The following is a 25313-nucleotide window of genomic DNA, read 5'->3' on the forward strand; positions in this document are numbered from 1 at the left end:
AACCCTAAGACACCAATAAACGAGGTTCCCATGCTAACCTGTCTTGACTGGTGAGTATTGGGTCCCCTTTGCAAAGGAATTGTCTTGTGTTACTTGATCTCTGATAGTGGGTTCATTTGCACTCAGCTCCGCACTTTTCTCGGGTGTAAGCGAGTTGGGGTTGACAGGGCGACTCGCGTGTTGGGTTTGGACCTAACATATACTATCTAGGCTGGTCTGTGACCGAAATAAATTCATTCATTCATTCATTCACCTGGTGTCCCGTTCCAGGACAGGATCAGAAGGGAACAGAACGATGGTGAGGAGTATAGAAAACCGGTCCCGTGAGGGAAGGTCAAAGGACCAGGGTACGTTTTGCCTCTGACTGGAAAGAAGGCTGTGAGGGGCGAGGCGGCGGCATGACAGCGCTCTTCCAATACCTCAGAAAGGCTGCAGCACTGAGGGGCTGAAGCCTGGTTTTCCTAGCTCCCGCCTCCCCCATGCCTGAGGACAGGAGTAGACCTGAAGGTCTTAGTTATGGGGGGAGGATTCGGGAGCAACGACGACTTGACAGCAAGAGCAGCTCAGCACTGGACCCATTGTCCAGAGGGGGTAGGTGGGGGTGGGGCGGGGGTGGACTCTCTTTAGGGTCAAAGGTCAGCATGGTCCAGCAGCGGGACCACCAACACGCCCCTGACCTCTTCCTCCTCCTCCAGCTCTGGCCCAGGCACCAGTGGAGGTGGTACGAGGGAAGGGCAGGAGATGCCCCGGCCTGCCGGCCGGCCTGCCGGCCGGCCTGCCTTCCCACTGGCTCTCTGCCTGGCAAGCAAGCAGGTGGGCAGCCATGAGGAGGACTCTCAGGGGGAGGGGTGCCCATGGAGAGTGTCTTGCCCCAAGGCCCTCCAAAATCTGGAGCCAACGCATCAAGGGAGGGCAGTGCCCCCCAGCAGAGCAGTATTTGGGAATGAGGGAGAGGAGTGCATAACAGCTCCCTTACAACCAGTTGTAAACTTAAACAACCACCGCCACCCCGTGGTGAGAATGCTTTCTTTGCTCTCCCAGCATGGTGTGCACCCAGACCTAGCGGAGGCTGAGCCCTGGCAGCCAGTGGTGGATTCTGTTTTGCTGGATGGGGATTCTGTCTCATGGCTGGAGGAGGTGAGTTCTTTCAGCTGGGCACAGGGAGAAGCCAATCTGTACAGGCTGTGTTTGCAGTTCCCATTTTAAGGAGAAATTGTATACTTGTGCATCGGCTTCCATTCTAGGTCAGAAATGGCATTGCCCGGGCCCTACGCAGGAGTGCCCAAGTGCCCACCCTGCTTCCTCTTCCTGCCAGGAAGGAGAACTCTGCCCGAGGACCCCTTTCCTCTTCTGAGGCCCTGCTCTGGGTCCTTCTGCCATCAGAAATGCAGAGGGAAGGTGAGTGGGGAGCCAAGGGAGGGCCTTTTCTGCTGGGGCACCAAAGAGGCCCCTTTCTTCATCGCTTTTAGATGGGCAGCAGAGACAGTTCTGTATCCACAACTTCTGCAGAATCCTGCTACCATTTATTTTATCCTGCTGCTGCATTCTTTGTCTCTTTGGTCTATTTTAGGCCTATTTCTTGGTTTCTAATTTTTCTTTCCATTATTAGTGGCTTTTAATGTCTTATATAAAAAGGCAGAATAACGATGATGTGGTGCACAGGGGCTTGTAGCCCCACCCCCCACCCCAGGCCTGTTGGGGTTCAGGAGGATCTTTTTCATTTGGCTGAAGGACTTGAACATCACTGATTAAAGGCCCCAGAAGGCCAAGCGTCTGGCCCGTCTTTAGCTGGTACCAGTTACTTTCCACTGAAGGATAAAACCAGTTCTCTGTTCAGCATGACAAGGAACCCCAAAGCAGAGCTTTCCTTGGTCCAAATGGGAGTTTCTTGTTCCCTGGCCAAAAGCTGCAGTGTGAGTGGGTGCCCAGGGCATCATCAACCGATATGGGCGAAAGCCTGTCCCTTGTGCTACATCAATTAACATACATAGTCCTTAGCTAGGCCATCAGGGTCATCCTTACTGCTAACTGACCTGCATCCATCAAGTGCTGATTGCTCAACTAGCTGACAAGTGGAGGTGAATTGATGGCCCTTGTTCAAAACAAGGGGCCAACTGGAGGCACTGAGCAATTTGTCATTTACATTTAACCTCCTTGGGGGAACCTTTAAAACCAGGATGGAGGCATTTGAGGCAAAGATATGCATAATGATCTATTTCTTTAACTGTGCAACTCTTGGAACAATTCTATGCTTGCCAACTTAGGAAAAAGGCTTCATGCAGCCTATGAATTGTGGCCCCTAGTTTTGTCACAATAAATGTGTTAAGTCTTTAAAGTGCCACAAGACCCTTTACTGACCTTGGGGCGAGAGAGAGAGAGGGGGGGGGGAGGCCCCTGAGCATTCTGGTGAAGGTAAACCCTTTCCTTTGCCTTGGATTATGCAAATGGGAAAACACACGTCCCCCCAAGCAAATAAGTGCTTTTGTTTGCCAGCCTGGGCGCCTGCCGGGAGAAAGGGTGGAATATAAATCAAATAATAAACCAATAAATAAACATTGTTTTGCTGCTAAGTTGATGGCCCCAGCAATCTGCTCCAGCAACTGGCAAAACTGTAAGAACTACAGAAGAAAAGAAACCAACTGAAAAAAAAGGAAGATGCAATGTGTGTGTGTGAGAGAGAGTCCATGGTATCTGCAAAGCTCTCCTCCAACACATTTCAAATGAGTTGATTTTTCTCTTATCCGCTTTTTTCACTGTCCAGCTTTCACATCCATACATAGAGATTGGGAATACCATGGCCTGAATGATCCTGACTTTAGTGTTCAGTGATACTTTGCGCATACCATGGACTGCGAAAAAGACAAATAATTGGGTGAGAACAAATTAAACCAGAATTGTCACTAGAAGCTAAAATGATGAAACTGAGGTTATCCTACTTTGGACACATCATGAGAAGACATGATTCACTAGAACAGACCATAATGCTGGGAAAAACAGAATGGAGTAGAAAAAGAGGAAGGCCAAATAAGAGATGGATTGATTCCATAAAGGAAGCCACAGACCTGAACTTACAAGATCTGAACAGGGTGGTTCACGACAGATGCTCTTAGAAGTCACTGATTGTCATAAGGGTTGTCATAAGGCATAATCAACTTGAAGGCCCATAACAACAAGAATAAGGTCCCCTGTCCAATCCCTGGCATCTCTGTCTGAAATCCCAAAGTGTAGAGAAGACTGAACTAGATGGACCAAAGGTATGATTGGACAGAAGGTCCTATTTCAATCAGCCCTTTATTCAAGCACATGAGGACTGGAAAGGAGCGTAGCTCAGCAGCAGAACAGCTGCTCTGCATGCAGAAGGTCCTGGGTGCAATTCCTGGTTTCTCCAGGTAGGGCTTGTTTCATGCGACCCCAATTCTCCACTCTGCTGTCCTTCAAGACACCCAGCTTCCCAAAGCAGTCCAGATCAGGACACCTGTGAAACACACAGTTGTGAAGAAAGTGAAACAGGTTTAATTTGCATTTCATTAGCCAAACTGTCTTGTTACGGCTATCAAGTGTCCATACTGCAGGGGGAGGGGTGTCCGGTGCTCCAGATCCAGAAAGGTCAGCATGGCCCACTATGCTACTCCCTTGCCTGTTTTTCACGCATCATGGTAGGCTAGACCCCACATCTGCAACTGCACCACATACTCCCTGCAGACCCTTCCAAGGAAGTGTAAATGGATCCCTACTGGGCCCTGCTGCCTTCATCCTCACATAATGTAGCACTGAGGATGAATCATACCGAGATGTGGATGAAAAGATATCTGATTGTTCCGGTGGGGATGGAGCTGAAGGTAGAGACTGAAGGGCACGAGGAAATGGAAGGAAACATATGAAATATGAAATATTGTTTTGAACTGAAGCCGTGTCTGGATAGATCAGGGGTTACTTAGGTAAGCCCTTCACAAATCAATTTCCCATTCCTAAGATATTCTGCAAGTGGCTGAACAATGCAGGGGACATAGAATCATAGAATCAATGCAGGAATCCAAGACTCAGCTGTGAGGATTTACTCTTACTCTTATGGGATGTGAGCTGCCTGAGGCAATGGTGAACTTGTAGAAAGACTGCTTCTCTTTGTTGAACAAAAGTATAAGCTAAATGTTGTGAAAAGCTGAGTGAAGTGGTGAGGAATGGAAGGCAACGGGAACCACTCAACACCTCCCACACCACAATGTGTTTCCATGGGACCCTCAATGAAAGTGTTTATATGGGGAAACTCATTGATCATGATTGGTGGGGCTCTTATCTCCTCCTTGGAGACACAAAACCAGCATTATACAGACACAGGAAGAAAACAAAAGGATTTAAAGTCCAACACCAACTCAAATGCCTTTTTCTCAACCAGAATTAATAGCTGACTCATATCCTTACAGAACTGATAATCAGCAAGGTTCCCTGCTTCAGATGTTCATTTTAAAAAGAGATGGTAAGAGAAGATGGTGTTTTTCTAAGTTAGCAGTACAAAATGAAGCCACCTGTCAATCTCCTGGCATGCCAAGGGCAAACACAATTGCTGCATAAAATGAAGAGTTGCTCTTAATTTCTGCAGGAGTGTAGGTGGAAGACAGTGGTATGTGTATTTCATGCAGGTATATCTCAGTAGACACTGGACTGTTCAGGTTGTCTATTACTCCACATCCCAGCTCACATAAGGACATGTAAGCCAGATAGGCAGATAGGCAGGTGCTGGACGTTTGCTCTGCTGAAACATAAATAGCGATATTATGATGACTGCTTGGTCAATGACCCATAAACCAAATGTAATTCCAGGACTCAGCATATTTCATTATATACCCATTAAATCACTGCACTCTGCAGGTGAGGGCCTCCTGCAGATACCTTCTTATCAGGAGGTCCATTCTGCACAATATAGACAATGGACCTTTAGTGTGGCAGCACCTACCCTGTGGAATTCCTTCCCCTTAAATAGTAGACAGGCATCTTTATTGTTTTGTCAGCACCTACTGAAGACCTTTCTCTTTCAACAAGCCAGTCTGTGTCTGTGTTGGAATTGCTTTTTAATACGTTTTAAAACTTTTTTAAAAAAACAATATGTTCAAGAGATCCTGGCCCTCCCCTTTGTGGCAACCTTTCAAGTACTTGAACAGTGCTAGCATATCTTGCCTCATCCTTTTCTTCTCAAGGCTAAACTTGCTTAGTTCTTTCAGTCTCTCCTAACAGGGCTTGGTTTCTAGTCCCCTGATCATCCTTGTTGCCCTCCTCTGAACCCGTTCCAGTTTGTCTGCATCCTTCTTAAAGTGCAGTGTCCAGAACTGGATGCAGTAAAGATGAGGCCTAACCAGTGCTGAATAGAGGAGAACCAATACTTCACATGATTTGGAAACTATATTTCTGTTAATGCAGCCTAAAATAGCATTTGCCTTTTTTGCAGCCATATCACACTGTTGGCTCATGTTTAGCTTGTGATCAACAACAATCCCATGCTCCTTCTTGCATGTAGTATTGCTGAGCCAAGTATCCCCCATCTTATAACTGTGCACTTGGTTTCTTTTTCCTAGGTGTAGAGCTTTGCAGTTACCCCTGTTAAATTTCAATCTGAGTGAGCTTTGTGTGTTTGAATCTTTGCTAAAGATTACACCTTCCCTGGAATTAGTCAGACTGAGACTTTAAGCTTCAAAATAAGAAATAACTACTTTATTCTGGAAGTACATACTTGATAGGAAAGAGTTCTACATCTAGCTAACTAGCTAAGTTGCAGACGCAAACACTATGCCTAGTGTTTGCCCTCATGCTGGGAGCAGAGAGACAGACAAAGAGAAGATGTCTGCTCTCCCTCTCAAGAGAATGAAGGAGAAGCTGGAGGATGTGGTCAACATCCTGAGAATATCAGTCTAACAGGAAGGAAGATTCAGCAGGAGATCAAAGGATAGGTATAGCCTAGCAATCAGGAGATCTCCTTTCTATCTACCCTTGCAGCCCCAATCCACCAGTTCGAGCTGAACCGCATATTCCAACATCAAGATTCCTTTGCATTTTCTTTCTGTCTTCCACGGTATTAGCTATGCCTCCCTATTTTGTATCATCTGCAGATTTGATAAGCGTTCCCTGTACCTCCTCATCCAAGTCATGAATAAAAATGTTGAAGAGCATTGGGCCCAGGACCGAGCCCTGTGGTACCCCACTTGTTACTTCTACCCAGTTTGAGAAGGAACCATTGATAAGCACTTTTTGAGTACAATGCTGGAGCCAACTGTGGATCCACTTAATAGTTGTTCCATCCAGCCCACATTTAGCTAGCTTGCTAATCAGAATATCATGGGGCACTTTGTCAAAAGCTTTGCTGAAGTTGAGATGTATTATGTCCACAGCATTCCCACAGTCTACAAGGGAGGTTACCGATCAAAAAATGAGATAAGGTCAGTCTGGCAGGATTTGTTCTTGATAAATCCATGTTAACTTATAGTAATCACTGCATTGTTTTCAAGGTGCTTACAGAATGACAGCTTTATTTACAGCCAGTGTGGTGTAGTGGTTAAGGTGCTGGACTATGACCTGGGAGACCAGGATTCGAATCCCCACACACCCATGAAGCTAACTGGGTGACCGTGGGCCAGTCACTGCCTCTCAGCCTCAGAGGGAGGCAATGGTAAACCCCTTCTGAATACAGCTTACCATGAAAACCCTATTCATAGGGTCACCCTAAGTTGGGATCTACTTGAAGGCAGTCCATTTCCCTTACAATGGAAAAACTCAAAGCAATTCTCAGCTGCCATGATGAATATTCAGAGGCCTTTTGGATAGACTGCCCTGAGTATCCCAGGTTTCTGTTGCAGAACCATCTGTTCTGGACCCAAATGTAATTACAATCTGTTGTAAGTCACCTATAAAATCTGTTGAAAGTCACTTATAGACCACTTGGGATTAGGTGACAAGTAAATAAATAAATAGATAAATAAATAAAAGCTAGTACTGGGTGGAGCAAAAAGTGGGTGACTAGCATAAGCCATTGGTTAACACAGAATCATGGAACAGTAGAGTTGGGAGGGGCCTATAAGGCCAGTGAGTCAATGCAGGAATCCAACTGGAAGCATCCAAGGCAGGTGGCTGTCCAGCTGCCTCTTGAGGAAGCGTCTGCTCTAGCCACCCCTTGCTCGTTGCCTGGGAGCGAAGAGACTTCCAGAACTATTCCTCAGGCCACGGGGCTGAGCCACGCCCCTTTCCCAGCCTTCCAGTTGTACAAGCAATAGAGCTTAGCTTAGTGGAAGGACATTTTCCCAACCTCAGCACTATGGACAGCACTCAGCCTGCCACCCTCTTTCAGCACCATGGTCAGAGGCCACCAGCTGATCCCTCTGCCGGCGAAACAGGCCCATCAACGCCGCCAACAGCCTGACAGATTCAGAAACCGATCCCTGAGCCAAGGACTTTGCCCTCTAAGACAGCAAGCAAAATGAGGAAGAGGGAGAAAGCAAAGGGTGCAGGAGGGAGAGAGATGAGGTAAGCAAAGTATGGGGGTTGGACTGATGGCCTTATAGGCCCCTTCCAACTCTACTATTCTACGATTCCATGAAATGCTTTCTCCGCACATCTACGTATACCTGTAACACTGAGATAATTGATACAGTTCAGCTCCCCCTCCCCCAAATCTAAGGCTGAATCTTCCATGAGAGCTATAACCTGAACTGCCCCTATCATGGAAAAGTCCATACAGTACTTCTCTGGGCATTACAAGCAAGGTCTGTCAGTGTGAGGAGATCTGGCAGGCAGGAGCCCCTGGGGGAGGGGTTTATAGGAAGACTTTTTTTAATTACCATGCGCCTTCAGTCTGCAAAAAGAACGGTGAACTTTTATTTTAACAACATTTATATACCGCTTGAATGTAAAGAATATACAGAAAACATTAAAATTATCAATAAAACAGATAAAAGCAAATAATTAAAAGCATATTTAAAACAACTGAAGCAGCTCCTAACTGAAAACATTAAAACACACCAGCAGCTGTGTGTCTGGACAGACTTGCCAAAACAATAAAATTTTCAGAATTAAATTAAGAATACAGTGAAGGTACCTGCCTGATGTCAACAGGTAGGGAGTTCCAAAGAGTAGGTGCTGCCATGCTAAAAGAACAATTCCTTACAAGTGCAGAACAACTATTATGTGGCACCATAACAGTGCCAGGTCCACAGAGCTAAGTGCTTGACTGGGCACATATGGGATAAGCAGTCCTCAAGTAAACTGGTCCCAGACTTTATATACCAGTAATAACACCTTGAATCTGGTCCAGTAACAAACTGGCAACCAGCGTAGATCTCTGGGCAGAGGTGTTATATGCTGACAGGTTCTCACCCCATCAGCAATCTGGCTCCAGCATTCTGCACTAATTCCTGTTTGTGCAAGGGAAGCCCCACATAGAGTACATTGCAGTAATGCATCCTTGAAGTCACCAATGCGTGAACTACTGTGGCCAAGCGCTCCCGGTCCAGGGATGGTCGTAGGTGTCTCACCAGGTACAGCTGACAAAAGGCACTTCTTGTCAGTGAGACTACCTGGGCCTCCAATGGCAGAGCTGGATGCAGAAGCACCCCCAGACTGCATACCTGCTCCTTCGGGGGGAGTGCAACCCTGCCTAGGGCAGCAATTAACCAATTTCTTGGACACAGGAACCACTAACCCAGTCTTGCCAGAATTCAAGCTCAGCTTATTTTCCTTCATCCATCCCACCACTGTGTCCAGGCACCGGCCCAGGGCCAGCACAGCCTCTCCTGATTCAGATGTTATGGAGAGGTAGAGCACACTGACAACACCTTGCCCTGAAATTCCTGATAACCACTCCCAGGAGCTTCATATAGATATTATAGTGTTACTCTGTTGATTCTCCTTGATCTCTCAGCTGCTTTTGATACCATCGACCATGGTATCCTTCTGGGGAGACTCATGGAGTTGGGAGTTGGAGGTACTGCTTGGCAGTGGTTCCACTCCTACTTGGTGGATAGTCTCCAGAAGGTAGGGCTTGGGGAACATTGTTCGACACCCTGGACTCTCCATTGTGGAGTCCCACAGGGATCGGTCCTGTCCCCTATGCTTTTTAACATCTACATGAAGCCACTGGGTGCGGTCATCAGGAGCTTTGGAGTGTGTTGTCACCAGTATGCTGATGACACGCAACTCTATTTCTCCTTTTCATCTTCTTCAGGTGAGGCTGTTAATGTGCTGAACTGCTGCCTGGCCGCGATAATGGACTGGATGAGAGCTAATAAACTGAGGCTGAATCCTGACAAGACCGAGACGTTGTTGGTGAGCGCCTTCTCTGACCAGATGGTGGATGTGCAACCTGTTCTAGATGGGGTTACACTCCCCCTGAAGGAACAGGTTCGTAGCTTGGGGGTTCTTTTCGATCCACTCCTGTCTCTCGAGGCGCAGGTGGCCTCGGTGGCACGGAATGCGTTCTACCACCTTCGGTTGGTAGCCCAGCTACGTCCCTATCTGGAAAGTGACGACCTCGCTTCAGTTGTGCATGCTCTGGTAACCTCTAGATTGGATTACTGCAATGCGCTCTACGTGGGGCTGCCTTTGAAGACAGTTCGGAAACTACAGCTAGTGCAAAACGCAGCTGCTAGACTGCTGACGAGGACTAGGCAGTCTGCACATATAACACCTGTTCTGGCTCATTTGCACTGGCTACCTATTTGTTTCCGGGCCAAATTCAAAGTGCTAGTTTTGACTTATAAAGCCTTACACGGTGTGGGACCACAATACCTGGCGGAACGCCTCTCCCAATATGAACCTACCCGCTCACTACGTTCAACATCTAAGGCCCTCCTCCGAGCTCCGACTCACAGGGAAGCTCAGAGGGTAGTAACAAGATCTAGGGCCTTTTCAGTGGTTGCCCCCGAATTATGGAACAGTCTCCCTGATGAGGTGCGCCTGGCGCCTACACTTTTATCTTTTAGGCGCCAGGTTAAAACCTTTTTATTCTCCCAGGCATTTTAACCTATTTGTGTTTTTAATCTATCTTGATTATTTACTTGTTTAATACTGTATATTTTACTGTTTTTGTGATTTTATTGTTTTTTATCCATGTTGTGCACCACCCTGAGAGCCCTTGGGCTGTGGGCGGTATATAAATCAAAATAAATAAATAAATAAATAAATAAATATTAAAAGCATTGGGGATAAAATAGTGACCGATGGCATCCCATGAACATAACTGCCAGGGGTCGAAAAGCACTCTTGCCACGCTGCTCTCTGGACTCAGCTCCACAAGTAGGACTGGCACCACCATGACACAGTGCCCCCAATTCCCATTCCATGGAGCCGGTTCAGGAGGATACCATGCTTGATGGTATCGAAAGCTGCAGAGAGATTGCACTGTCCAGTCCCATGGCCAGGCCTGGGCCCAGATGGGAACGGATCGAGATAATCCGAGCTACCCAAGAATGCCTGCGGCTGCCCCATCACTACTGTCTCTACCACCTTCCCCAAGAACTGGTCGATAGTTGCTCCGGTCCAAGGGGTCCAGGGCAGGTTTCTTTAGGAGTGGCCGCACCACCGCCCCTTTCAAGGCTGCAGGGACTGCCCCCTCACGCCATGAAGCATTAGGCATGCTCTGGACCAGCCAGCCAACCCCCCTCTGCTAGATTTAATAAGCCAGGATGGACAAGCATCAAGAGGACAGGTGGTCAGACATGTAGCTGCCAGCACCTTTTAGTCTGCTTGTCATTTCCCGTGCACTAAGTCACTATTATCCCAGTGACTACAACAGCCTTGGGATTTGTCGTTGTTAAATTGAAAAGTGGGGTTCAAATATTCTAGATAAACAAATATTCTCATTTTACAAATGGGCAAATGCAGGCAGAGGGTGGGAGTTAACTGTTCAAGGCTCCAGTATCAGATTTTTTTTGTGGGGAGGGAGATCATTCTGCATTTTAAAAATCTGGCTGCTTCCCAGAATAGCAGGCACTAATTCATAAACTTGTTTGGCATGATTCAACGTGCAGCATTTCATCATCTTTCGGAGGCTTGCCCTGTTTCTTCAAATGTCAGGGCACCCTGTCTCTTTCCCACTCACGCCTCCCCCTGCCCCCCGGTTGCCTCTGGGTGGGGCTTCCCATCTCCCACTGGAAGTCAGACTAGGGGACCCTCCGCCAGCCCGGTGCCTTCCACATGATTCAGGCTACAGCCCCTGTCAGGTGGGGAAGGGGATGAGGGCCCCTCACTAAGCACCCCAGGGCCAGTCCTTCCCTGCTCAAGGCCTCCATGTCATCACTGTGTTAAGGCATCATCCTTCTCACATTGAGGCAGGGAAAGGGGGGATTACCTTTATCCCCCTATTCCTGAGGATGCCTGTTAGTGGCCGCTGGTTGCCATAGCACCAGGATGGTATCCATAGCGCCATCATGCACTGGCCTTGGGCTTTAAATGAGCTGCACCTTCCTGGCTCTGACAGAAGGAGGAGGAGGATGTTTGGCCTAGTCCCAGCTCCTGTGGGATATTTGCGGGGGTCTTCCCTGCTGCTTCTACCTGAACCATCAGGCTTCAAGTCTGAAATGAACCTGCCAGTCATTCACCTGCAGCGGGGAAGCCAGAAGCCAAGAGAGGAAGGTGCTGGGATAAGATCCAGAAGCACCCCCTCTTCTCCAGTGCCACACCTAGACTGAGAGGATTGTGGCCTCAGGGGGACTTTATGACTGCAGCAAAACAGCTGCCTGCATAAAATGCCTTTTACTTGCCTACAGACAATTTACATCCATTCCTTTGTAACTTCAGTGGGGTCTGCAGAAAATAAACCATCAAGATCACTCTTATGCACATGCACACTGGGGGGGGGGGGTTGGCTGGAAGGCAGGAAAGGGTGGAGGGGCATTGAAAGTGGGTGGGGCCTGATCATCGGGGCCTGGAGAGTGGAGGAGGGTGCAGACTGGGACTCAGAGGCATGAGTGGGCGTGCCCTGTCAGGCTCTGATTCAGGCTCCTCTCTCTGAGGTGCTTAAGGCAGGGCAGGGGACCATTTCTGAATGCCAAGGGCCTCCTTCCCTTGGATGTAATTCCTCAGGGGGCTATATTGAGGATGGGGGGGCAGAGCCGGTGGTGGGTGCCCCCTCTCAATATAGACTTTGTGGTTTCAGTATCAAGCCAGGTTTTCTCCCCTTCACCTCTTTTGCTTAACATCCAGCCTGGTAAAAAATCCTGGAGATCTCAAAAAGCTTGCTCACTCTTTTGGGACATTTTGGTTGGCCCTAATAAGGGTATTGCCTGACTGTGGGTTTTGGGAATTCCCTAATGGACCGACACAGGCTTCCTGTAACATTTTTTGGGGGGCCTGCAATGTGCCTGCCTTGGCAGCTGCTCTCAGTGTAGCTTGTAAATCAGCAGTCAGGGAGAATCACAGAGTGGAACTGGGAGAGGAAGGGTCACCAGGTGGATCAGGCTGAGTCAGGGCAGCCTGGGATGCTCCTCTGCACAGTCCTGATGGCTGGAACTACCAGTCAGCTGCAGCCAGAAAGGAAGCAGGCTTTAAGGCAAGGCTGAGGAGGAGACGTCATGGCACAGATCCACAGGCATCGCAGCCACATCTGCCCCGTGAGCCAGTGGTGGTCCCCAACCCTCCTGCCCTAGGCCATTGCCAGCTTCCAGAAGTGACTGGGGACGTGTCACATGCTTGTGCCAGATTTGAATGGTGGCAGGAGCAGGATCCCTGTTAAAGGGACACACACTACCCTGGATATAATCACACCGAGACTCTGGGTTTCAGAAAACACAAAAGCTTACAATGTTATTGGAAATACATACTGGATAGAAAAGATCCTTAAATTCTGGTGAACAAAAGTTAGAGATGGAAAGAGCCAAGTTTGCTTCTTCATCTCTGCCAGTAGCATACTGGCAAATTCAGACGTGTAGAGTCGCTTCGTAATAGCCACAGCCACCCCTCCATCTACAATTATACAATCTTCTTCTTCTTCTTCTTCTTATTATTATTATTATATTATTATTTTATTATTATTATTACCTTTTCCCCAGAATTAGGACTAAAAGTGGCTTAAAAAAATTAAAACAAATTTAGATAAAAACATACAGAAAATTATTATTAAAATGTAATTAAACTGTTTATTGAATTAAAAGCATTTAAATCATATCGATTAAAAAGCACAGCCCCCCCAAAAAAGTAAAACAGCACCCTATTAAAGCCCTTGCAGTCAGTTCCCAAAAGCCTGTTGTAATAGAAATGTTTTCACCTGATGACGGAAAGACAGCAAGGAGGGAACCAGTCTAACCTCCTTAGGATGGGAGTTCCAAAGCCTGGGGACAGATAGAATAATCTGGCCAGTTTTAGATTATAGAATAATCTAGCCAGGTCTGAATGCTGCTCTCTGCTTCACTGTCACCATCTGACTGCCCTTTCTCACTTTCAGAGATATTGTTTGAACGACGGAATTCAGTGTTTATGCGTTTATCGTCTACTGCTACCGAACTGCTTGATGACGTGGATGGGATGCTATCACCAGGATTCACTATCTCTTCTTCTGCAGTTATAGAATTCTCCCTCTCCACAACTTGTCTTGGCTTTTTGAAGTAGCAACTAATAAAGTCCTACAGCAATAAAGGACCCCCCCTTTCTCTAGAGGCTTTTTGTTACTGGTTAAAGACAAAGCATGTTTCTCCTAAATGAAGGAATTCACACTCTCTAATCAGGCCACTCATTTTGCATAGGAATTGGAAACTTTTTGAATTTGTCACCTTCTAGAGGTTAGGAAGGGATGTCCCCCTTCTCCTGTCTTCCTGTGTCACCCCCTCTTCCTTCCATGCATACCTAGAATATTAGAAAAAGACAGAGGTTTTAGCCCATTCAGACAGTTTTTCATCATCATCATTATTATGCTGCAAGGTAAGGAACTTCCTTTGCTGAATTTCCCTCTTTGGCTGCCATACACAAAGAGTAACTGCATTTTGGCAGAGCTTATGAGTTTAGGAGGAACCTGAAGCGTGGAAATTCCTAATCCTAACCTCGCTCTAGCACCTGAAGGGAGGTCAGCATAGGCTGGGTCAGCGAAACAGCGCAGGAAGCACAGAGGTCCCTCTCTCTAGCTACCCTTCCCCATGCAAAGCCACTAGCAAGCAGAGTTGCATCCCAGCACTTCCAACATCATAAGGGTTCCCTGCATGCAAAGGGGAGGAGGTCCAGGGCCTGTACAGGATGTGCAGGTGGAAAGGCCCAGGGCTATCAATGGCTACTAGCCGTGATGGCTGTGCTGTGCCACCCTAGTCAGAGGCAGCATGCTTCTGAAAACCAGTTGCCGGAAGCCTCAGGAGGGGAGAGTGTTCTTGCACTCGGGTCCTGCTTGTGGGCTTCCCCCAGGCACCTGGTTGGCCACTGTGAGAACAGGATGCTGGACTAGATGGGCCACTGGCCTGATCCAGCAGGCTCTTCTTATGTTCTTATGTTCTTAATGTCCTGATCGCCCACCCCCCTAATGCGTGTGTGTGTGCAAGAAGAGAAAGATGGTTACAGCAAGAAGGAAATCAGAGGAGCCCTCATCAGCGGCTGGATTGGACCCAAGGGGGCTCATCTAGTCCCGCTTCCTATTGGTGCCCCATAGGGAAGTCGGCAAGCAGGACATAAGTGGAGCACAGGCAGCAATATCCCTGCATGGTCCCACCCCACCGCTTTCCATTTGCACCCCACAGCAAAGCTTCCACTTGGAGCAGCTTGGCCCCCACTGTGCCTCAGTCCTGGATCCACTGCAGCCTTGACTCACCAGGTCTGGGGAAGGAGGGGGGAGAGAGATGAAATGAACATGGACACAGCCCCACATCCCTGCCACCCCCAACACTGCCGATACCTCCAGTGCCCCTCTTCAGTCTCAACCCAATGGGGGGCTGCGGGGGGGACTCCCGTTCCTCATCCTACATGGCAGGGGGCGGGGGAGGCAGCCCAGCAGCCTCAGGCAGCGCTGAGCACTGGCCTGCATGCGGATCAGCCCCAGCCGTGACATGCCTGAGTCTGCGGGGGGGGGGGATGATTCTTGCTCCATCACTCCAGCTTCAAACCAAGCCAGGCTTCTCCTGGAAGAGCTTCCTTCAGGATCTCTGAATGGGAACCACAGAAAAAGCAAACAATCCTTTGGGGGAGAGGTGTGTCTTCCATTTCCCTTTGAGATGGGTCCCCATTCCTCTTCTCATCACCTGGATCGCTGTGTTTGAGCACATTTCTCCTGAGCTAAAGAGAGAGGGGCGCTGTGGAGTGAAACAGCCTCCCCTTTAATGATTTTTGCACCCCTACACAAAAGGGTGCAAATAATGTTTTGCAAAGGGGCAGGTATGTCTGTGGAGAAGGGGGGCCTTTCCTGTTGCCACAGCAACTGAGAAAATGAACGCTTCCTGTTCTAGCCACAGTTCCTTGACTGGTTGGGGGCAGGATGCCAGTAGGGGTTGGGTGCTTCCAGATGGGTTCATTCAGATGCACAGCACTTTGGCACAGAGAGAAGGCCACTCACATCGGAATGTGCACAATGCCTGCCACATTCAGCCCCAGCTAGTCACGTGTGGCTGTGGGCAACTGGAGTGCTTGGTGTGGGCCTGGCAATGATACCATCCATGCTGTGAGGCAAGATATGGTTGCCTGGGCAACAGGGATGCATTCCTCCTCCCTTCCCCCCCTTCAGAATGAGGCTAAATGGTTCTCCCCACTCCTACACCGCTCTTCAGAGTGAGGCTGGTTAGAAGCACTTTGCTTGCTTTGACTGGCCTCACCACATGAAAAATGCAGTTGGCTATGGGATGCCATCATGATGTGGTCCCTGGTTGGCTGGGACCACACATTTAAAAAAGCACTTTCAGATTTTTAAAAAACACCATTAAAGCAGCAGCAGTTCAGAGACCACCAGATGTGAACAGACATGAAACTCACTGGCAACGTAGTTGAAGGTGGACCCCTTTTGCCCTTCAGTCAATCCTCTGCTTTGTCGATGGAGTCTACCTCAATGAATCCAACCATAGGATGACCAATCTGCTTTTAAAGGTCTCTGGAGAAGGAAATCCCATCATGTGAGACAACATGGTCCAATGCTCCACCCACCCAGACACTTAAGTAGGTAGATCCACAGGTACAGCAGGTTGAACTCACATTTTGCACCTGCAGCAAACAAGATCAACTGACATCCTGACTTGGTCTTCTCTTCCCCATTCTGATCAAATCTAACCTTGATGGTTTTTCTTCATCATAGACCATCATCTCCACACCTTCCCACACACCCACAAACACACTTTTGTTGCTTTTCTTTGGTGTCTCCATACTTCTTTTGAAGCTTGGCAACAACAATGAAACATGGGCCTTTGGCGACTGAAAAGGCTGTACCAATGCCACACAGAGTGGGAGCCCTTTCCCTCTGTGCCTGATGGTGCTTTCTTCAGCTGAGGAGGGTGCCCTGCTTCCATGTGCATGAGGAGCACTGATCTGACAATAAACACCCACCTGGACAGCCCAAGAAAGCTGAGTGTTTTTCCAAAGCAGCAGATGTCCTTCAAGTGACTCTTCCGTCTCTTTAAAAGGTGGAGTTGGTGGCATGGGCAAAGACAAGTCACCAGCCCTGCGACCAGCCTTCCTTGTTAGGTGGGGCATTTGGAGGTGCATTGTGCCAGACAATCCCTGAGAGCTGGGTCAGGGGAAGGGAAAGGCAGTGACCCCCCCCTTCTCCTCCCTGCAGAGAGTGCCTTAACTTACATAATGGGCTATGTAAAAGTCAAAACAGAAAATTTAGTATGAACACCACAAATTAAATGACTGGCATATTTTTTGTTTGTTAAGAAAAAAGGAAATGTTAAGGGTATAAAGAACTAAGGGAGATCAAAAGGTGTAAAACAAACAACACAGTTTATGCTATAATTAAGAAGTTAAAAACAAGTGCGTGTGCAGGGTGCCTTTGTGCATGTTCCCCCCCCCGCACCATATTCATGGTTTGTGAATATGACACAATCTATTTGCATGTTGCTTTTCTTCCTTGTCAGCTTCGCAACACCCTGTGAGGTAGGTTAGGCATACAGTTGGTTCAGTGAAGCTGCACAAGCTTTTTTAGCTATTCCTATCTTTTTAATGTTATTTTAGAATGTAAATGTTATTTAATAATTATATGATTATGCTTTTTGAACCAACTGTTGCAAATGCCTTGTGAGGGCAGGAACTCTGAAAGGCAGGTTAAAAATCTGTTAAACACATCTTAAAACAAGACTGTGGATTCAAAATAACTGTTCATATCGGTCATATATGTACATAAGCAGCAGTTCTTGCCAGTCGATTGCTGGGAGGTGCAGTCTTCAAAGAGCGTGCCGTGCCCAGAAAATCCAATTGGCATCCCTGCATGGGAAAACCACAGGGGAAATAATAAAGAATGACTATGATGGGAAGATGATGCCATGTGGAGACTCTGTAAAAAGTGAGCAAACAAAGTGTAGCAATTCCATGCTAAATGCCTGGTGTAGAAGCAGCCAAAGAGGTTGAGAGAGGCAGGAACCTGGTCCTGGGTTGCCATCTATTGGGGACTCTGGAAACTGCAGGAAAGAGGTCCACTTAGAAGTTTCCAAGGCTGCCCACAAGGTGCAGGGAGAAACTGCTTCTCAAGGTCCCAGCAGGAGGCAGGAAGAAGCAAAGCCCCATTCCCACAAAGGGGAAAGAGCTCCACTGCCTGGATCCCCAGATGCCACAAACCTGGTCCCCTTTGCCATCAGACCAGCTTTGCTGAGTGACCAGAACCACAACAAGGCCTGTGCTCCTCTTGTTGAGCTCAGACACACTCTGGCCTGCAGGCATTGCCCAGGTTGCTGCAGCACCCTGGCTCCAGATACCCCCTCCCCAGCCTCTGCCATAGTGGTGGAGGTGGGCTTGGCCAAGGCAGTTGTCTTGGTGAGAGGAAAGGCTGCTAAGCTGAATGGGCATCTTCTATCTCCGCCTTTGGAGGCAGCATGCTTCTGAATGCCATTTGCTGGGAGTCGTAAGTGGAGAAGTGCTCCTGGGCTCAGGTCCTGCTTGTGGGCTTCCCATAATGGGCATCTGGTGGGCCACTGTGAGAACAGCTTGCTGGACTAGATGGGCCTTTGTGCCTCATCCAGCAGGCTTTTCTTATGTTCTCATAGGGTATTTTCAGGGGCTTCAGTCCAGGCATTCAAGAGACAGCTGGACAGCCATCTGTCGGGAGTGCTTTGATTTGGATTCCTGCATCGAGCAGGGGGTTGGACTCGATGGCCTTAGAGGCCCCTTCCAACTCTACTATTTTATGATTCTATTATTCTAGGGGATCACGGGATGGACTTGGGTCACTTGCAGAAGCCCTGTTTATTGAGGATTCATTCCCATCTGTTTGCAGGGAGGTTAGACAATGCAGAGTGAAACAAATGTCACCCTACACCTTCCAGTGCATTTCCCCCATTCACTCTTCTTATTGCAAAAAATCTAATTGGGGGCAGGGGGAGGGATCAGGTTCGTTGCGCAAGAGCTCCCAGGCAACTTTAATTGTGCAACCTGAATTTGCTGGTATGTGATTGAGTCCCACACCCAAAATAGCAACAGCCTGGGAGGACCCTCAGTGCTTCTGATCACAGCAGCAACTCTGAGAGTAAGCTGTGTATCTGTCTCCTGCTGTCCCTGCACAAGCAGGAGAGGAATGGAGGCAAGCTCATTAGACTTACCTCCCAGCTATGGCTGTGATGAAAAATGCAAAGGCCAATTTTCACTTATACTCCCCCAAGCATCATCTGGGAGCCACAGAAGACAGGAGCTGAAATTCTTATCTAATCACGTCACCACTCTGACAAACCCTCTCAGGCTGCTTTTAGCCATTTTGCATCATGCGCTATTCATAGAATGTGGGGCTAACTGAAAATAACCCCAGATATTATTAGAGATCAGTAATAAAGCAAGGCCTGATAATCACTCAGCGTGATAATCTAGCCTTTTGCTGACAAGTCAGGCTGGGCAACAATTTTCATAAAACAAGATGGTCAAGATTAAAGGTATAGTAACTTTCACAACCAAAACCAAAACCATCTCTGCCTTTTCCCCAGACACAATGTCCTCCGCAAGAGTGTAATTCTATCCTTGGGTTTTGCCATTCGCAATGAGGATCAGATGGCTATTAAATCTCTTTGTGCCACCAGCAACAGGACAACACCTGATGCCGGCCTAATGGTTTTACACCAGCATAGGGGTGGTGAGGCTGATGCCATGCCAGTGCCATGCAGCATCTCCTTAGCTAGCAGGATGGTGCGGGGACAAGGAGCACAAACGGGGTTGGGGAGGGGGAGGCAGTCCCAGCTCAGGAGACAGACCCCCCGGCATGCTGAGAGGTCAGGCCCACTCTAAAGGCCACATGGTAGGTCATCTGCTGTGCAAGGCAGAAGAGTCCGGGTTCAATCCCCAGCAGCAACTCCAGGTAAGTCTAGCAGAGACCATTCACCTGAAACCGTAGAGAGCTGCTGCCAGTCAGTGTCAGACAACACTGAGCTAGATGGAGCAGTGGTCTCACTCAGTGCCAGGCATGGTCCAATGCAATGGGTTATTCCTGCAGAGGAGGTGGCATAGGCAAAAACAGCCCCACTCCCCCTGGATTCAGTGCAGATCCCCAGATGCCTGCCCCCCTCTCCCCTTCCCCCCAAACGTAAGAAGAGCCCTTCTGGATCAGGCCAGCAGCCCATCCAGGCCAGCCTCCTCTTATCACAGTGGCCCACCAGATATCCATTATGAGAAGCCCACAAGCAGGTCCTGCATGCAAGAGCACTCTCCCTTCCTGCGGTTTCCAGCAACTGATATTCTGAAGCATATTAACTCTGGCTGTGGAGGCAGAGCATAGCCGTTACGGCAAAGCTTAGCCCTTGATAGCCTTCCCTCCATGACTTTGTCTAATCCTCTTTTAAATCCACACAGGTTTGTGGCCACCGCTGCCTCCTCTGGAAGCGAGTTCAGAGAAGAAGTCCTTTCTTCTGTCTGCCCTGCCCTGCTGCCTGCAGCTGAGGAGAGGATTGTGATGAGCCCTGGACAGCCCCAGGGCTACACCTCTCAAGCATCAGCTCCTGAGGTGGGGTGGCTGCACTGCTCAGCCCTCAGGTCCATAGGATTGTCAAGGAGTTGGTCCTTTGGGAGGAAAAGGGAGTCCTTTGCACAAACAACAAGCCAAAGCTAACAGCTAGTAGAGGCAGGGCTGGTGGGCAACCGTCTTTCACTTGATCCTCAAACCCCTTTCAGGCACTCTGGTCCAGAGCTCCTCCAGACACAACCATCCACCAGGAACAGATTCATGGGCTGTGAACACACCAGTCAACTACAGCAAAGGTTTCCATTGGCCACAGCTGGAGGGTGAACAGGATCCATTGCAAATTCTCTTTGATGTTGAATTTTTTTAAAAAAAGAAATCACACTCAAACTGATCCCACCGGATTTTAGAGTAAAAATCCCACGACCTTTTGATTAGCAAACTCGTCAAATGCGGACTACATGGAAATACTGTCAGGTGGATTCACAACTGGTTGGAAAACCGTACTCAAAGAGTGGTCGTCGGTGGCTCTGCTTCGGACTGGAAGGAGGTTTCGAGTGGAGTGCCGCAGGGTTCTGTCCTGGGGCCGATACTCTTCAACATTTTTATCAATGACTTAGATGATGGGGTGGAGGGAAGCCTTATGAAGTTTGCGGATGATACGAAACTGGGAGGGATAGCTAACACAATGGAAGACAGGAATAAAATCCAAAGGGACCTGGATAGACTAGAAAATTGGGCTGAAATTAATAAAATGACATTCAATAAAGACAAATGCAGGATTCTGCATTTAGGCCACAAAAACAAAATGCACAGGTACAGGATGGGAAATACCCGGCTTAGCAGTAGTGCGTGTGAGAAGGACCTTGGAATTGTAGTGGATCGCAAGTTGAACATGACCCAGCAGTGGGATGCTGCGGCAAAAAAGGCAAACGCGGTTTTGGGCTGCATAAACAGAGCTATTGTTTCCAGGTCGAGGGAAGTAATAGTCCCACTATATTCTGCATTAGTCAGGCCTCATCTGGAATACTGCGTTCAGTTCTGGGCGCCTCATTTTAAGAAAGATATAGACAAGTTAGAGCGGGTTCAGAAGAGGGCGATGAGGATAGCCGGTATGGAGAACAAGTCTTATGAGGAAAGGTTGAAGGAACTTGGCATGTTCAGTCTGGTGAAGAGAAGGCTGAGGGGTGACATGATTGCACTCTTTAAATACCTGAAGGGCTGTCACATAGAGGAGGGTACAGATTTGTTCACTGCTGCCCCAGAGGGTAGGACTAGGTCTAATGGTTTTAAGTTGCAGGAGCGTAGATTCAGATTGGACATTAGAAGGAAGTTCTTGACAGTAAGGGCAGTTCGGCAATGGAACCAACTGGCTAGGGAGGTGGTGGGATCCCCTTCGCTGGATGTCTTCAAGCAGAGGCTGGACAGCTATCTGCGGGAGATGCTCTAGCTGTGGATATCCTGCTGTGAGCAGGGGGCTGGACTCGATGGCCTACAAGGCCCCTTCCAACTAAAAAGGGGCAGGGTTTGATTAGCATCATGTGCCCCCGTTTTCAGAAGAGGATGCGCTGGAACTGGCAGAACAGTGACTGTGTTACCAGAATGGAACCAGACTGCTGGCACTTAAAATTAAAAAGGTGGCAGAGCAGCTTTTAAACTGACTGAGGGGGGAAACCCGACAGGAGCTGAGGAAGGTCCGGTTCGGAATAAACCTCCCCCCTGGGATAAAGACCAAAGAAATGATGAAATTTTAAAATGGGTAGGCCTAGAAGTAGGCATTGTGAGAGCAGGGGCACAGGATATAAATTCAGAAGGGCAAAATTACCACAGGCCAAACCACAAGCGCCAAAGACACTTGAAGAGAGATACTGGTTACAAGCGCCTGTACACTAATGCTAGGAGCCTCTGAACCAAGATGGGAGAACTGGAGTGCTTGGTCTCAGAGAAGAGCATTGATATAGTGAGCATAACAGACTTCCCAGGAGGATCCCTCCACCTGTGCTGCCTCTGAGACGGGCTCCCGTCTTGGATGAAACTTTTTCATTTTTAAATCCAGTCAGAAGGGGTTTTTTTGACTGGGGATAATTTCTTCCAGATAAGGAAGAAACGTGAGATTCCCCACACAGCTTTGTTGTGTTTGTTGGAGACTGGAATTCATTAGAATTGTCTATGAAAGAAGATCTTCCAGCAGCTCGGACGGAGCTAGGATTTCTAGCTAGCTCAGCTGAATAAGTGAGCCGTTTTTTTTCTTCAAAGAAAAATGGATTAACAGGCAAGTATTCTCCTGTCTACGCTCATTATTTTGTTATCTATACAGTTAAAGAGATTTGTCAAAGAACCAGCAATTAAGAAAACCTGGGTGAGTCAAAACCTTCTCTTTTACTCACGGAACTAAGGGGGAAGAAAATAAAAATAGCCTATCTTTTTTTTTATTGCAAAAAGCTGACATGGAAATTAGCATTATAAAGATTACAACGGATGAGGGGTTTCTGATTGGAAGAGACTTTTGTGTAATATATGTCTGGGACTATTTTTTCTGGTCTACTTTTTTTTTTTTTGACGAATCTGCTCATTCTTTCTGCTACTAGTTATTTGGATGCTGTGAACTAAAGCTGTTTTTGCACTTCTGGGCATATAAGAGATAAGGAAATCCGTGCTGTCTAGAGTGTGACGTCAGTTGGTTTGAAAGATTAACTCCTTTGTAACTGGATAAAGAAATAAACTGCTCTTTGCTTGGGACATTGAAAATTGAAGGAGTTTTGTTCCTTTGGTTTTAAGAATGACAATTAAGAAGATCATGGATGTACAAGAAGGGACTTTATCTTTAGATATGTTTCAGAAAATAATGAATGGGATTAAGTCAATAAAACAAGAACTGAGAAATAATAGACAAGCGTTGAGAATTGAATTTGACGAAATGAGACAGGAGCTGAAAGAAATTCAGGATTCTATGAGAAAGGAGAATAAAGATAGATCTGGAAAACCAAAAAAGGATGAAAGAAAAATTAAAGGCAAGGTTCAAATTATGGAGATTGGGTTAAATATGGACTTGGAAAAAGATTTGGATTTCCTGGCTGTGATGGATCCTGGAGACAAATATTACGGTTCGGAACTCAGCGCTGTCCCTGAAGGAATTGAGGAAGAGATTGGAGATAAAGATATTATCAGTTTGAAAAAATTCCTGGACTGGAAGGATTTGATGGAACTTGAAATGGAGAAAGTTAACAGAATTAATCCCTGTTTTGTGTCAATGGAAAAACCTTCAAGAGATGTGCTAGTGTATTCTGTAAAAAAGAGGAACAGAGATGCGGCTTTGCAACAATACTTCAGTGATACGTTCGGAATTGATGGCAAGGAAATATCTGTGATAAAGGAAATTCCTATCAGACTCTTATTATATGATTATGACAGCAAGATTATTGGGTGCGTAAAGATGGAAGATGGAAGATGGAACCAACACGAATAATGGAAGAAGAGCGATTTGAAATTACTGGACTTAGTAGACCTGAAAAAAATTGATGGACATATATCTCAAGGATTGGAAACTTCTCTTTGACTTTTTCTGGAAGAATAAAATGATATGATGTTAATGAGATTTGATACGAACTAAGATAACCGCTGGAGGAAGGTGATTTTATAATCTATTAAGAGACAGGCTTGTTATATATTATAGACTTATAGCTGAACTACGACAAATCGGAAGTCAATTTTTTTTTCTTTTTTATTGTATTAGTTATTGATTTGTGTTTTTTCTTTTTGTATTGTTTTGGTTTTGAAAATTTGAATAAAAATTAATTGAAAAAAAAAGATATAGTGAGCATAACGGAGACCTGGTGGAATGGAGAAAACCAGTGGGATACGGTTATCCCTGGATATAAACTATATCGGAAGGACACGGAAGGATGTATTGGTGGCGGAGTCGCTCTATATGTGAAAGAAGGCATTGAATCCAGCAAGCTCGAAACCCCAAAAGAGGCAGACTCCACAGAATCGTTGTGGGTGGTGATACCATGCCCCAAGAGGGATTTAATACTGGGAACGATCTATTGTCCCCTTGATCAAAATGCTCAGGGAGACCTTGAGATGAGATATGAAATTGAGGAAGCATCCAAACTAGGAAATGTGGTAGTAATGGGCAACTTCAACTACCTGGACATAGACTGGCCGCCTATGTGTTCCAGTCTAGATATTCTAAATGACTATGGCCTAGACCAGTTGGTCATGGAACCAACCAGAGGGACGGCAACCCTGGATTAATCCTCAGTGGGGACCGGGACCTGGTGCGAGATGTAAGTGTTGTTGAACCGATTGGGAGCAGTGACCATAGTGCTATTAAATTAAACATACATGTAAATGGCCAATTGCCAAGAAAATCCAACACGGTCACATTTGACTTCAAAAGAGGAAACTTCACAAAAATGAGGGGATTGGTAAAAAGAAAGCTGAAAAACAAAGTCCAGAAGGTCACATCACTCGAAAATGCTTGGAAGTTGTTTAAAAACACTATATTAGAAGCTCAACTGGAGTGCATACTGCAGATCAGAAAAGGTACCGCCAGGGCCAAGAAGATGCCAGCATGGTTAACGAGCAAAGTCAAGGAAGCTCTTAGAGGCAAAAAGTCTTCCTTCAGAAAATGGAAGTCTTGTCCGAATGAAGGAAATAAAAAAGAACACAAACTCTGGCAAAAGAAATGCAAGAAGACAATAAGGGATGCTAAAAAAGAATTTGAGGAGCACATTGCTAAGAACATAAAAACCAACAACAAAAAATTCTATAAATACATTCAAAGCAGGAGACCATCTAGGGAGGCGATTGGACCCTTGGATGATAAGGGAGTCAAAGGTGTACTAAAGAACGATAAGGAGATTGCAGAGAAGCTAAATGAATTCTTTGCATCTGTCTTCACAGTGGAAGATATAGGGCAGATCCCTGAACCTGAACTAACATTTGCAGGAAGGGATTCTGAGGAACTGAGACAAATAGTGGTAATGAAAGAGGAAGTTCTAGGCTTAATGGACAATATAAAAACTGACAAATCACCGGGCCCAGATGGCATCCACCTGAGAGTTCTCAAAGAACTCAAATGTGAAATTGCTGATCTGCTAACTAAAATATGTAACTTGTCCCTCGGGTCCTCCTCCGTGCCTGAGGACTGGAAAGTGGCCAATGTAACACCAATATTCAAAAAGGGATCCAGAGGGGATCCCAGAAATTACAGGCCAGTTAGCTTAATTTCTGTCCCTGGAAAACTGGTAGAAAGTATTATTAAAGCTAGATTAACTAAGCACAC

The 25313-nt window shown here is 47.0% G+C and overlaps 1 pseudogene; it reads right to left on the reverse strand.

The window, feature by feature from the left end:
- Positions 1–629: 629 nt before the first annotated feature.
- LOC133386156 (syntaxin-6-like) overlaps positions 630–25313 on the reverse strand; it is a 46067-nt pseudogene continuing 21383 nt past the window's right edge.

Source organism: Rhineura floridana, chromosome 5 (genome assembly GCF_030035675.1).
Source record: "Rhineura floridana isolate rRhiFlo1 chromosome 5, rRhiFlo1.hap2, whole genome shotgun sequence".
Taxonomy (NCBI): Eukaryota; Metazoa; Chordata; class Lepidosauria; order Squamata; family Rhineuridae; genus Rhineura; species Rhineura floridana.